The sequence below is a fragment of the Lathyrus oleraceus genome, chromosome 7 (assembly GCF_024323335.1).
Source record: "Lathyrus oleraceus cultivar Zhongwan6 chromosome 7, CAAS_Psat_ZW6_1.0, whole genome shotgun sequence".
In the NCBI taxonomy this organism is placed as follows: Eukaryota; Viridiplantae; Streptophyta; class Magnoliopsida; order Fabales; family Fabaceae; genus Lathyrus; species Lathyrus oleraceus.
Genome location: NC_066585.1, coordinates 465,794,140 through 465,806,810, shown reverse-complemented (window position 1 = coordinate 465,806,810; position 12,671 = coordinate 465,794,140). Strand labels below are relative to the sequence as shown.

The 12,671-nt window shown below is 34.3% G+C and overlaps 1 non-coding gene across 1 annotated transcript; it reads left to right on the top strand.

Annotated features, from left to right (window-relative positions):
* Positions 1 to 2,639: 2,639 nt before the first annotated feature.
* LOC127108567 (small nucleolar RNA R71) lies at positions 2,640 to 2,746 on the top strand. Its single transcript, XR_007796097.1, has one exon. It is a non-coding gene; the product is annotated as a small nucleolar RNA R71 (small nucleolar RNA).
* Positions 2,747 to 12,671: the final 9,925 nt, after the last annotated feature.

Here is a 12,671-nt window from a genome sequence, read left to right as displayed (position 1 = left end):
AATTAAGTACTAGGTTTACTTTTACACATCGTTCTAGAACTCTCTCTAGGTTTTCAAGACATTCTTCGAAACTTTGTCCGCATACGGAAAAGTCATCCATAAAGACTTCCATGATGTTTTCGAGAAAATCGGCGAATATTGCCATCATGCACCTTTGGAAGGTCGCAGGAGCATTGCACAAACCAAACGGAATTCGTCGATAAGCAAAGGTACCAAAAGGACATGTGAACGTTGTCTTTTCTTGGTCATCAGGATGAATTGGTATTTGAAAGAAACCTGAGAAACCGTCCAGAGAGCAGAAATGAGAATGCTTGGCTAGTCGTTCTAGCATCTGGTCTATGAATGGTAAAGGAAAATGATATTTTCGGGTTGCTTTGTTTATCTTTCTGTAGTCAATGCATATTCTCTATCCCGATTCAATTCGTTTGGTTATAGTTTCTCCTTTTTCATTTTCGATCACTGTTATACCTCCTTTTTTTGGTACTACGTGTACAGGACTAACCCATTTGCTATCGGATATAGGATATATGATACCTGCCTCTAATAACTTCGTTACTTCCTTCTTCACTACCTCACTCATGATCGGGTTTAGTCTCCTCTGATGTTCCCTAGAAGTCTTACAATCTTCTTCTAGCATGATGCGGTGCATACAAATAGAAGGACTTACCCCTTTAAGATCGGTGATGTTGTATCCTAATGCGGTTGGATATTTTCTTAAGATATGTAGGAGTTTTTCGGTTTCAAGTTTTCCTAGGTCTGCATTGACTATTACTGGTCGTTCAAGTTCTAGGTCTAGGAATTCATATCTCAGATTTTGGGGAAGTGTTTTCAGGTCGAGGGTTGGTTTCTTAAGGCATTGCGTAGGATCTGATGTTATTGCTAAACATTGGTTCAGTCTTTCTTTTACACGATAGTCGGACAAATCGTCATTTTCTAATTCTGTTTCTTTTATGCATTCATCGATGATATCCATGAAGTAACATGTGTCTTCTATTGTAGGTGCTTTCAAAAATTTGGAAAGAATAAACTCAATTTTCTCTTCTCCTACTTCGAAAGTGAGTCGTCCTCGTTTTACGTCTATGATAGCACCGGCGGTTGCTAAGAAGGGTCTTCCCAATATAATATGGGTAACTTCATCTTCTCTTATGTCCATAATTATAAAATCTGCGGGGATGTAGAATTTACCTATGCGCACGGGAACGTTTTCAAGAATTCCTACGGGATATCTAACGGAACGATCTGCTAATTGCACAGACATTTTAGTTGGTCTTAATTCTCCCATTCCAAGTTTCTTGCATATGAACAAGGGCATAACACTGATACCGGCTCCTAAATCGCATAAAGCTTTGTCTATGACAAATTTTCCTATATGACAGGGTATAGAAAAACTACCAGGATCTTTAAGTTTAGGAGGCATATTTTGGATTATTGCGCTACACTCAGCAGTGAGTGTAATGGTTTCACTATCTTCAAGTTTCCTTTTATTAGATAAAATTTCTTTTAAGAACTTAGCATATGAGGGCATCTGTGTAATAGCTTCTGTAAAAGGAATTGTGACGTTTAATTGTTTCAGTAGGTCAACAAATTTTTTAAATTGGCCCGCGTCTTTGGTTTTAATTAGCCTTTGAGGATAAGGGATAGGTGGTTTGTAAGGTGGTGGAGGTACATAAGGTTCTTTTTTCTCTACGGTTTCCTTATTACACTCTTCCTTTTCCTTAGGTTTACCTTCTTCCTCAGTTGACTTTTTAGAGTTTTGGTTCTCAATCCTTGGGTCAGATGGTCCTTCTACCTCTGTTCCACTTCGTAATATAATTGCATGAGCGTGGCCTTTCGGATTAGGTTGGGGCTGTCCAGGAAATGCATCAGTTGGGGCAGCAGTAGGCGCTTGTTGTTGAGCTACTTGCGAGATTTGTGTTTCCAGCATTTTGTTATGGGTAGCCAGGGCATCTACTTTACTTGCTAGTTGTTTAATCTGTTCGCTAGTGTGTACATTCTGGTTTAAGAACTCTTTATTGGTTTGCTGTTGAGAAGCTATGAAGTTCTCCATCATGATTTCCAAGTTGGATTTCCTAGGAACGTTATTGTTAGGTGTAGATGGGGTCGGCTTTTGATATCCAGGAGGTATAGCTGGAGCTTGACTGGGAGGTTGACCTGGTGCGTATAAAGCGTTGTTACTTTTATATGAAAAATTAGGATGGTTCTTCCAGTTTGAGTTATAGGTATGCGAGTAAGGATTTCCTTGAGCATAGTTCACCTGCTCTGTTTGAATTCCTGTTAGGAGTTGACAATCTGTAGGAGTGTGACCTTGAATTCCACAGACTTCGCAATTTTGAGTTACGGCAACCACGGTGGCTGAAGGTGATACATTTAAACTTTCAATTTTCTGGGCAAGAGCATCCACTTTTGCATTAACATGATCAAGGCTACTTATCTCGTACATGCCCCCTTTTGTTTGAGGTTTTTCTACCATTGTTCGGTCGCTTCCCCACTGATAATGATTTTGGGCCATGCTCTCGATAAGTTGATAAGCGTCAGTGTAAGGTTTATACATAAGCGCACCATCGGCGGCAGCGTCTATTGTTAACCTTGTGTTGTACAAGAGACCATTGTAAAAGGTGTGAATTACTAACCAGTCCTCTAAACCATGTTGTGGACAAAGTCTCATCATATCCTTGTATCTTTCCCATGCTTCGAAAAGAGACTCGTTATCTTTTTGCTTAAATCCATTTATCTGGGCTCTCAACATAGCTGTTTTGCTTGGAGGAAAATATCGGGCAAGAAAGACTTTCTTTAACTCATTCCATGTGGTGACTGAGTTGGAAGGAAGAGACTGAAGCCATCTTCTAGCTTTATCTCTTAACGAGAAGGGAAAGAAACGAAGTCGAATTGCCTCTGAAGTGACACCATTAGCTTTAACAGTATCAACGTATTGGACAAATACGGATAAATGAAGGTTTGGATCCTCGGTAGGATTTCCAGAAAATTGATTCTGTTGCACTACCTGCAACAGCGAAGGTTTAAGTTCAAAGTTGTTGGCTTCGATTGAGGGTGAAGCAATACTCGAATGCGGCTCATCCTGCGATGGAGCAGCGTAATCTCGAAGAGCACGAGCTGGTTCGGCCATCGCTGGTATCATCGAAGGAAGGAGATTTTTGAGATCAGGAATTTCGATTGGAGGAAGATTGTTTCTAACACGATACTCCCGAATTCGTCGTAATAATCGGAGATATCGTTCAACGTCGTTGATTCGTAAGTAGTACGGCTCGCCTTGTGAGCGAGTGTGTGGCATACAAATCAGCGAAAAAGAAGGGAAAAAAATAAAAATTGCCTTAGTCTCTACAGCGTAACAGAAGAGTTACGATATCGGCTAAATAAAAGTCCCCGGCAACGGCGCCAAAAACTTGATCGCGACTTTATGAGTCTATCGGGGTACTAACTGCAAGTGCACAGTCTAATCGCGTAGTTTTAAAAGATATCGATCCCACATGGACTTAATGAATCGATCTACCGTTTTTCTAGGGTTACTGCGTAAAGCTAAGGCGGATGATACTTTAATGATTAGGGGGAAAAATAAAACTAAATTTGGGTCTAGATAAAATATCAAATAATATGGATATCAATATGTAGTTCGTCGTAATTAGGGAATCAAATCTTCGTTGGTCTTTTTCTTAACTTTAAAATAAGTCTTTTCAGTAGACACTATTAATTAAAAGTCTTTTCCTCAAACTCTCGCTCTGTTGAATTAGATTATGACTTTATATTTTAACATACGCTCTCACTATTTCGTCAAATCTAAAATCACTTTTGAAAATAATAGAATCTATAGAAACTCTTTTTGAGAAAATACTAACCGTTTAAACGCCCTCGTCTCAAACTCTCGCTCTGTTGACTTAGACTATATGATTAAACTTAAATGCTTAACTCTCGTCCTCACATTTAACTTTTAAAAATAATTTTTGAAAATAATTAAATTTAATTAACCTTAAAAATTGCTTTCGCCCTGATTTAAAGTTAATGTTCAATTTACACTATCTAGTTAAAAACTCAAACCGTCGTTCTATTGATTTTAACTTCTGTATGTCTTTTACTCTCGTACAAAAACCTTGGTATTAACTTTGTAAATTGAGACCAGAAAAAGAGTGACTATATTTTGAAATAAATTTAAACCAACTCCATTTTGATTCCTTTATTCCGCTTACTTTACATACCAATATCTAAATTAATTAGCCAAACATGCTAAACATGCATAAACAATAATCATGCTTAAATACGGCCATATCAAACAAACAATATATATAAACAGCGGAACAAAGCATATGTAAATCAAAACAATAAATCAATTAATTAATGAACCTGCAAAGATACTAGAAATCTGGATTTTATCTCCTAACTTGGATTCTCGAACACTCCACCACAAGCCGGTTGGATTTGTCCTTCACAATTCTCAATCAGATAGGAAAGTAAAAACAAGGAAATAAAATACTATGATCTGACGTAAGGTTAGATCCAGTAAAAATTACACAATAGTTTCCGGTGTAGAAACTATCGTGAGAAAATAAATTGAATGCTTCGGAAATTAAACTAGAAAAGAAAAGAAAATAAAAATTGCTTGAAGACTTAGAGTGCTGGAAAATTATAAGGCTGGAAAAAATATTGCACGGAGAAGGGAGAGAGAGCAACTTGCATTTGTGAGGTCTATTTATATTCACCCTTCAAAATAACCGTTTCCTCAAAAGTATCTTCCGTAGGGTTCCAAAGCGTCAACGAGTGCACGGGGAAATTTAGGGGAAACTGTCCACACTGTTACGCACGTCAAGCCTAAAATATAGGATGAAATGTGTGGCGTTCGTCACACTATGTGTTACGGTCGTAACACAAGGTTTTGGGGCGTGACGCTCGGCACGTGAGTGTGGCGGTCGTGACAGCCATTTCCTTTGTTCCAAACGTGGGCTGGGCTTTGGTGCTTCAGCTTGCTGCTTTTCCTAGAAAATCTTCTTTTTGCACCCCTTTTCTTTCTTTTTCACACGTGCTTTAAATAATGATATCTGAAATAAATAATAAGAAAATACCGAGTAATATCGAATAATATAAAATAAATTGAATCAAATAACGATATAATTTAATTAAATCAAGTCTAAAAATGTGATATAGTTTCATGTTATCAATTTCTCTCTATTTAATTACTCTTCTCCCATCTCTATGATATTTCTCTTTCATTAAAAAGTTGTCTTAGTTCCTTGTGAATGAAAACTATTTGTGAGGAGAGTTTTGTATTGGTGTTGTGCTCTTGTTTGATTATTTCAAGAGTGATATTATCTCGATGGTTCTTGTTTAGTTCTAGAGATAAACCACTGAATATTTATGTTTGGTTCTAGAACTAAGCCTGATAGAAGTTATGTTTGATTATTGAGATTAGTCGGTAAAATCTCTACTTGGATTATGCTCTCAACCCGTGGAAAAGATCTTGTTTAGTTGGGGGGATAAGCCATTGTAAAATCTCTTGATTCACTTGTATCAAAGGTTCGTAAGCATAACCTGTAAAAGTTTAAGTCATTATTAAAACTCTTAAGAAGATCTTTGGGGGAGAGAAATAAGCCAATATTCAGCCATACCTCTTTAAATATAGGTGTAATCTCTCTAACTTTTCTCTTTATTTTATGTAATTTACTTTATTATTTTTATTTCTTTTCACTGCTTTTCTTTGTGTTATTTCAATACTAACACAAATAGCTATTTTAAGTAAATGAATTTTAAAATTAATCACGAATTTTAAATACCACAATTCATCCTTTTTGGATTTGGAGTCATTTGTTCAACAATCATCTTTTGAAAATAGAAGTCACATCAATTCACACATTTTTAATGTATAACCTATATTTGTAATAATTTACCCCAAAGAAATTATTGATATAACAATTAGCTAAATTTGTAGTATTTCCATGATTGTTTTCTTTTCTTTTCATTTTAAAATCAACATGATGCTCTTATACTTGTCAATGAGGTGTAAATCATGAATAAGGAAGAGGTTGATTTTGTTTTAAAAAAAAGGTCACATTGTGTAAATTAGAGAAATTTACTCATTTGCTTCTAAATTGGACAATATCTTGATCTTATTAAGAAGTCAATTTTTTTGTTGTGATCTTCATTTGACTTATCATCTTTCTAATCTAAAGAAAGAGTGTGACTCCCAATTTCTAGTCTTATTAATTAAATTCTTATCTCAAATTTCTTTGTTTCAATTTGGTTCTAAAGTGTTCCTATTCATTATCTTCAATAAAATTAAAAAAATAATAATTGTGATCATAAGTGTAATTCATGTATTCCAAATGCATCTTTTTGATAAAATGACTAAATTTTAAATAAATAGTCATACAATGGTATCCAAAGCAAGGTTCATATATGCCTATTTTTTGCTGTAAATTTCAATTTCCTTTCTTATTATTCTTGTTTGGAATTCAAACAAAAATAAATATATATTGAAAAAAATTCTAGTTATGCTAAAGCTTAAGATCATTCATATTTTTTGACTTCCTTCCACACTCTTGTTTTTCATTATCACATTTTTTCTCCCACTTGTTTTCTTGTTTTATTTCTCTTTTCCTTTCATTTTCATCTTTGTGAGTATATACTATTAAGAATGAGGTTGGGCCTAACTCAACCTTATAAAACCGGTTGATAGAGTGATGATTGCCCCCATTTATAAACTCATGTTCAGGCCATATATTGTCTGATGTGGGACTCTTAACAGACCCCCTCACGCCCAGGACTGGACATCTGGAGCGTGGAAATAAATGGTGGGTGGCCCGATAGCGGAAACCATAATAGGTGGTCCACCGGATCTTAAACGAGGCTCTGATACCATGTTAAGAATGAGGTTGAGCCTAACTCAACCTTATAAAACCGGTTGATAGAGTGAGGACTGCCCCCATTTATAAACTCATGTTCAGGCCATATATTGTCCGATGTGGGACTCTTAACATATACTACTTTTTATATATCATATGAGAATGAATTTGATTCTTTTTAAAAACTAAAAAGAGCAATTTAGTGAAAGAAAGGCAAGAATATGCATTATAAAAAAAATTAAGTGTAAAAAATGGGGAATATTTTTTTGATGAACCATGTCAGGTTCAAGTAATGATGGTAGCAAACAGGTTATTGTCGGAGGCTCTCATAACTTAATGCATAAAATGATAAGAGAACAAATAGAAATACTACATGAGAGGATTGTTCACTTAGAAAATTTAGTCACTAACAGTGATGAAGAGGTAAGAAGAGGGAGATGACATGATGAGAGGCCTAAATAAGAGAGATTGAGTGGTACAAAAGCTAAAGCTCTATCCTTTCAATGAAAAAATGATCCAAAGATGTACTTGAACTGATTAACAAAAATTGAACAAAAATTTGTTTGTGATAACTATCTAATTCTCAAAAAGTGGATATTTCTTCCCTTGAATATCCAGAGTATGCCTAGGTGTGGTGGGATCAAATTGTCAAAGAAAAAAAGTGATATGAAGAGGCACCCATTGAAACTAGGGTTGTGGTGAAAAAGCTCAGGAGGAAAATATTAGTATCATTCTATTACCATAGGTATTTGCGCAACAAATTATAAACACTCACAAAATGAATAAAAAATATTGATGAATACTATAAAGTGGTGTATGTGGCGAAGATAAGAGGAAATGTTGATGAAGATAATGAATCAGCTATGTCTAGATTTCTTCATTACATAAATCATGACATAAATGACATAGTGGAGTTGAATTACTATGTGGAGGTAGATGATTTGTTTCATCAATCTATCAATGTAGAATAACAACTCATAAGAAAGGGTATATCAAGGAGAAACATTGTTGCTTTTAATTCTCAAAGTTGGATGGACAAAACAAAGAAGGAGGGTGACTCATAATCTAAGGAATCCATACTTAAAATTAAAAGTAAAGTTATTAAATGTTATTCAAGTGTTTTAATTAAAAAAAATGTTATGTGTTTCAAGTGTGAAGGCCTAAGACACATTGAATTCAATGTCTAATAAAGAAAACTATGTTTGTAGAGAAAAACAAAGTAATAGTTGAAAAGGAGTATGAGAACTATGATGAAGAGTTTGAAGAGGAGGAAAATAAAATATCTAGTGTATAAATACTCATGGGAAGGATAATGTTGGTAAGAAAAATCAAGGAGGAAGATACAACTCAAAGAAAAAACATTTTTTTATCCAAGATGCCTAGTGCAAGAAAAGGTATGTTCTTTAGTTATTGATGCAGTAAGTCGTACTAATGTTCCTAGCAGATGTTTGGTGTCTAAAACTAATTTGTAAAAAATCACCCTAAATCTTAAAAACTCCAATGACTTAATGAAAGTGTAAAAATGCTTGTTAATAAAAAAATTATGGTTTGTTTTAAAATTATAAAATATGTGAAGGGAAATCGCGATTAAAATATGTTATGAAAAATAGAAATTTCCCTTAAGTCAATCCTTATGAATGATCATGATCATTGATAGGATTGTTACCTCTTGTGGCGATTAATCCTTGATGCAGAAACCTGAGAGCAATCATGAGTGTTGCACAAACAATAACACCTCTAGTTAGTGCATAAGAATAAAGTGTCTTTCATGTAAGTGATATGTGATCTGAATAAAGACTTAGAGAGAGAGAGAGAGAGAGAGAGAGAGAGAGAGAGGCTTTAGGCTTCTTAAATGCTAGTGTTTCACAAAATGAATTTTGGTAAACGTGAATACTTAATCACAAGGATTTTATTTATAGAATCATTTGTGTGGGATGCAAGTTTCAAAAACTCATTTACGAACACCATACCTTATGATGCATTGTATTCCACTTAAGTGCATCACACCTTACAATGTTCCATATTCCACTTAAGTACATCATACAATATGATGTTTTGTATTGCACTAAAGTATAATGTATCTTACGGTGTATCACATTTCTCTAATTAACCATAGTGTATTGAAATACCGCACAATCGAATATGTTTCACTCGTTTATTTTATATCTCATTAATATGTCCTTATGTGTGTGACCCTTTGAGTTCTCGTAACACTTACAATTATATTAAATCACATTTAATATAATAAATAGTTAGCGGTATTTACTAACAAATCACTGTTACTCATGTCATAAAAATTCATGTGATCTAACAAAATATTTATGTGATAATGTTTTTGTGTATAATTACCATTTTTTCTCATGTCTATATTGAACAAAAGACATAGACCATGTCACCATTGTCAGGTTCAACTTTGGGCCCTTAGACATTTATCATGCTAAGTAAAATGAGAAAATTCTATCTAGGTCATTAATGTCCCTCATCATGATTAACGGAGCACCCATCAACCATCTTTATTATCATCCTGTTATTGATAATGTTTGATCGACAAGAAAATACTTGACTCCATGTCTAGGATCCTTAGTGGTTTCAGATTGAAGAGTGATATGTATCACTTTCAATATGAGAATAACTTATAAAAATTTCATAACATTCAATGTAGTGTTCTCATGGCAGGTCAATTTTATATAAATGTTACTCCCAATATTTATACATATGTAAAGACTTGATAAGTATTTATCCATGATCCATGAGAAGTGATCATTATTCTATCCATACAATGGTCTTAGTGCTTTAAAGCTATCCCATTTCACAATAAATTTTGATTATGAATACTTAATATCATTATATTTAATGGGATCTCATGACTAAGTCACACTTAATGTTACATCAAATGGATTAGTTATTTTAGGGACTTTATTATTTTAGAAAAAAAACACATAATAAATAAATGTTTTATTATTAATAATAGATAATTTGATACAAATATCATTTTCTAATAAAAATTATTAGTCCCTAAGGCTTACACCAAATATATAAATATGTGTTTTTATATGATGTAGTACCAATGGAAACTAACCATTTGTTAATAGAGAGACATTGTCAAGTTGATAGACAACTCAATCATGATGGTTATTTCAATTAATATTATTTTTTGAATCATGACAAAAATATCAAGTGTGTATCATTGAATATTATTAATGTGAAAGAAAGTCAAAAGAAAATGAGACAAAAATGATCAATAAAGAAAAGAAAAAGAAATAATGAAAAGGAAAAGAAAAAGAAAAGAAAAAGAAGGATAAAAAAGAGTGATGAAAAAGAAGTTGTAAAAAAATAAGAAGAGTTAAAGAATTAAATTGTATTGCACCAACCCCTATACTAGCTATCTTTGTAAATAGGTTCATTTACTAAGCATCATTTCTATTAACAAAATTTATCAAGTTGTGTTGAGTTTCTTTTGCCGGAATTTCAAGATTTGTTCCAAAAGGAATTAACAAGTGACTTTACACTTATAATACATCATATTGATCTCAATCTAGAAGCATCTTTACCTAATAGGCCAGGATATAAAAGCAATTGACAACAAACTCAAGAGATATAAAAGTAAATGGCCGGATTGGTAAGTAAGAGATGGGTAGCCGTAAGTTTAAGTATTTTTGGTGTCCCTGTAAATAAAGATAGTTTAAAACAAAATTACTTTGTAAATCATAGTTTGAAAACAATTTATAAAAAACGTTTGGATATGTAGCGAAAAGTACAAATACATAAAATGAATAAAAAGTAAAATGTTAAAGGAAGAGAGATAACACCGGAGATTTATAGAGGTCTGGTCTTAAAAAGTTGACCTACTTCTCTCCTAATAATTGGTCTTAAGAGTATCTAGAAGGTTAAACCTGCGAACCCCATATACAAGGAAAATGAAGTTTCAAGTTAACTTCAAACCAAACAACAAAAAACAGAATGAAAAGGCTAGTATTCATGCCAAACAATGAATAAAGCTTGAAGCGGTTAGTCTCTAAGCCAAACTGAGATTTTGTACGGGTTGATCTCAAACCAAATTGTAGTTTTGAGATGGCTATTCTCCTAGCTGAACTGAAGTTTGTTACAGGATTGACCACAGATCGAGTTGAGATTTCATATCAAGTTGATCTCGAATCGAGTGAGATTTTTTACAGTACTGAGCTCAATAATCGATGTGAAATTTTTTCACTAGTTATGAAGGTGAGAAAAAACCAAGAAGTGGGGTTGAATTATGTTGGCTTTTTTCTTTCTTTTAAAACGCTTAATTCAGATTCTAAACACAAGGTTATAGAATCTGATATAGTCAGAGGTAAGCAACGAATATAAAATGCAAGAAAGAAGAATAACACACAGAGTTATCCTGGTTCCTCTTACAACTCGAGGGTAATCCAGTCCCGTAGTACTTATAAGAGGTTTTCTCTATAATCACACAAGATTGCAATTTGCCCAAGCACACAAGCAAGAGACTTCCTTTACTCAAACACACAAGTAAGAGACTTCCTTTCTCTAGCACACAAGCTAGAGACTTCTTTGATCAAACACACAAGTAAGAGACTTTCTTGCTCAACCACACAAGCTTGAGACTTTCTTTGCTCAAGCACACAAGCAAGAGACTTCAAAAACTCAAACACTTAGTAAGATACTTCTAACAATCATCCAGGAGCTACTAAAATGTATCAAGATTTGAAGAAGATATTTTGGTAGTCTGGAATGAAGAGAGATATGGATCAGTTTGTTTATGCTTGTTTGAATTGTCAGAAGTCAAAAGTTGAACATCAGAAACCTGCAGGATTTATGCAATCGTTGGATATTCCAGAATGGAAATGGGATAGCATTTCTATGGATTTTGTGACGGGGTTATCAAATACCCCAAGAGGGCATGATGCCATTTGGATAATTGTTGATAAGTTAACGAAGTAGGCTCATTTTATTTCGATTAACATTAGTTTTTCTATTATTAAGTTGGCAAAGATATATATTCGTGTGATTATGAAGTTGCATGGAGTTCCATTGAGTATTGTGTCGGATAGAGATCTGAGGTTCACTTCCAGATTTTGGAAGGGTTTGCAGGAAGCTTTGGGTTCAAAGTTGAGGTTGAGTTCAACTTATCATCCATAAACCGATGGTCATACAGAGAGGATTATTCAGTCATTAGAGGACTTGTTAAGAGCTTGTGTTCTCGAGCAAGAAGGTGTTTGGGATGGTCATTTGTCGTTGATTGAGCTCACGAAAAATAACAATTTCTGTTATAGTATTGGAATGATACTATTTGAAGCCTTGTATGGTCGAAGGTGCACGACACCTTTGTGTTTCCATGAATCTGGTGAGAGTTTAGTGCTTGGACCTTAGATTGTCCAACAAACTACTGAGAAGGTGAATCTGATTCGGAAGAAGATGAAAGCTTCGCATAGTAGGCAAACAAGCTACCATGATAAGAGGAGAAATTATCTTGAGTTTCAAGAGGGAGACTATGTATTCTTGAGAGTCACTCCGGTGACTGGTGTAGGACGTGCTTTAAAGTCGAGGAAGCTTACTTCTTGGTTTATTGGTCTATATCAGATATTCCGACGAGTTGGACATGTTGCTTATAGAGTGGTGTTGCCACCAAATTTGTCAAATCTACATGATGTGTTCCATGTTTCATAACTTTGGAAGTATGTTCCGGATCCATCGCATGTAATTCCAATGGATGATGTTGAGGTGAGGGATAACCTTACAGTTGAGTATCTGCCTATAAGGATTGATGATCGAGAGCTGAAACAGTTAAGAGGCAAAGAGATTGCTCTCATGAAGGTAATGTGGGGA